Source organism: Chiloscyllium punctatum, unplaced genomic scaffold (genome assembly GCF_047496795.1).
Source record: "Chiloscyllium punctatum isolate Juve2018m unplaced genomic scaffold, sChiPun1.3 scaffold_586, whole genome shotgun sequence".
Classification (NCBI taxonomy): Eukaryota; Metazoa; Chordata; class Chondrichthyes; order Orectolobiformes; family Hemiscylliidae; genus Chiloscyllium; species Chiloscyllium punctatum.
Window position 1 is genome coordinate 5001 of NW_027310320.1, and position 2500 is coordinate 7500.

A 2500-nucleotide genomic window follows, 5' to 3' on the forward strand; every position below is an offset into this window, starting at 1 on the left:
AGCCAACCGAGAGACGGACCCAATGCGGACGTGCAGAGCTTAGGCAGACCCCCCACTGGAGGCTCAACACTTCGTGGCAGCTCCGTGTCCCAGAGACCAGGAGGGTTGGCACACACACACAGTGTGAACCACCGACAGCCATTCTGGGACCGGTGACAGCCGTGCTGGCCCCACTGCCACGACACAGACGGACGCCAGGCCGCGCTCCCCGGCGGGGGGATGGCGTCGAGCCTGACGAACGGAATGTGCAGGGTGGGGGGGAAAGGCCAAGCGCTCCGACGCCGGAGGGCTCCGGAGTCTGAACTTAGGGGGACAAAGAGGACGGGTCCTCTGCGACACCCCAGCCGCGCTCTCGCCAGCCAAGGCGAGTGCGATTGATTGCCAAACGACCCTCAGACAGGCGTGGCCCCGGGAAGAACCCGGGGCCGCAAAGTGCGTTCAAAGTGTCGATGATCAATGTGTCCTGCAATTCACATTAATTCTCGCAGCTAGCTGCGTTCGTCATCGACGCACGAGCCGAGTGATCCACCGTCAAGAGTTGTCTGAGTTTGTTTTAGGTCTCTCCCTCGCCAGAGGAAAGCGACCCGGACCGCACATACGCTCCCCACCTTGAGCTACAGCCACCTGCACGCCGGCGTGCGGGCGGAGCAGGGTGGCGTGAAGCGATGGGGAGCACCATCCTGGTGCGGCCCGCAGAAACATACGTCTATTGGGGGGAGGAGGACAGGGCGCCCAAGAGGCGATGCGTGCCCCAACGCACCGCAGCGACGGAGGCAGGATCACCGCCACCATGTCGCCCGCCTAGTATCACGAGGCGTGCAGCAGCTTTGCCCTAGGAAAAGCAGAGGCGGGAACGGGCACCGGCCATCGGTTCGGCAGCGTCACTGACGCGTGCACGTGGCGGCGTGTCGGCGAGCGGACTTCCTGCGAGGAGGCGGGGGCGGCACTCGCCCGAGCAGACGCCCGCCCGGCCCAGCCACCGCCGAGGTGGACTGGGAGTCGCGGCAACGGCTCGTCATACTCGTTCCCACACTCACAGCGCAGCTTGCCCGCAAGCCACCGACCACCGATCGACGCCAGGCGCCCCGACCGAGAGCGGGATCGCTCGTTCGCCCTGCTGGCAGTTCGCTGGGGATCACTACTGCACGGAGCTCGGAGACCGACGGGCGGCAACTCGAGAGTCTTTAAACCACCACCCCCATCCCGCAAGTGCAAAGAGGCTGTATACGCACAGACGGGTGAGGGGAATAGGTACCCCGTCGGGTTTGAAGGGAGCGTGACTAGATAGCAACGATGTAAACCCAGCCGATTTGGGAGCGAAAGACCGGCGCCTGCATCACCGGCTTCGTTTCCCGTGGCTGGAGAGTACACCGAAACCCTCCGTCTGTCGCGAGCTCCCGACGACGCGGTGCCGCCAAGCAGCAGGGCCGGACCTGGTGTGGCTCCCCTCGTCGATCACAGACCGGTCGGCACTACTGACGAGACGGTGGAACGGGCTTCGCCCCTTGTGACGAAGGGTGATGCGAACCCGCCCGCCCGCGTGCGTTCGGGGTGGACTCGGCAAACGGAGATTTGAAATCGGAAAGTGTCCTCCTGCCCCGCGCAGGTAGGCGCCCAACAGTTGTGGGGGGTTTGGCGGTGACCACGGCTGCAGGGCCTGCTACCCCGACGAGCTCTCCTGCTGGCCCCGAAACCACCCTCGCGAGACAAGTTGAAACGGAAACGGGCGTACCCCCAAGCCGACGATCCTTTCTTATTTGTTACTTTTTTTTTCACTTGCTCGAGTTGTGGGGATTTGGCGGTGACCACGGCTGCAGGGCCTGCTACCCCGACGAGCTCTCCTGCTGGCCCCGAAACCACCCTCGCGAGACAAGTTGAAACGGAAACGGGCGTACCCCCAAGCCGACAGAGATCCTTTCTTATTTGTTACTTTTTTTTCACTTGCTCGAGTTGTGGGGGTTTGGCGGTGACCACGGCTGCAGGGCCTGCTACCCCGACGAGCTCTCCTGCTGGCCCCGAAACCACCCTCGCGAGACAAGTTGAAACGGAAACGGGCGTACCCCCAAGCCGACGATCCTTTCTTATTTGTTACTTTTTTTTTCACTTGCTCGAGTTGTGGGGGTTTGGCGGTGACCACGGCTGCAGGGCCTGCTACCCCGACGAGCTCTCCTGCTGGCCCCGAAACCACCCTCGCGAGACAAGTTGAAACGGAAACGGGCGTACCCCCAAGCCGACGATCCTTTCTTATTTGTTACTTTTTTTTTTCACTTGCTCGAGTTGTGGGGGTTTGGCGGTGACCACGGCTGCAGGGCCTGCTACCCCGACGAGCTCTCCTGCTGGCCCCGAAACCACCCTCGCGAGACAAGTTGAAACGGAAACGGGCGTACCCCCAAGCCGACAGAGATGCTTTCGCTCCTGTTACTTTTTTTTTCACTTGCTCGAGTTGTGGGGGTTTGGCGGTGACCACGGCTGCAGGGCCTGCTACCCCGACGAGCTCTCC

General features: G+C 62.5%; 1 non-coding gene across 1 annotated transcript; it reads right to left on the minus strand.

Annotated features, from left to right (window-relative positions):
• Positions 1–386: 386 nt before the first annotated feature.
• On the minus strand, positions 387–540 carry LOC140473374 (5.8S ribosomal RNA). Its single transcript, XR_011958312.1, has one exon. It is a non-coding gene; the product is annotated as a 5.8S ribosomal RNA (ribosomal RNA).
• Positions 541–2500: the final 1960 nt, after the last annotated feature.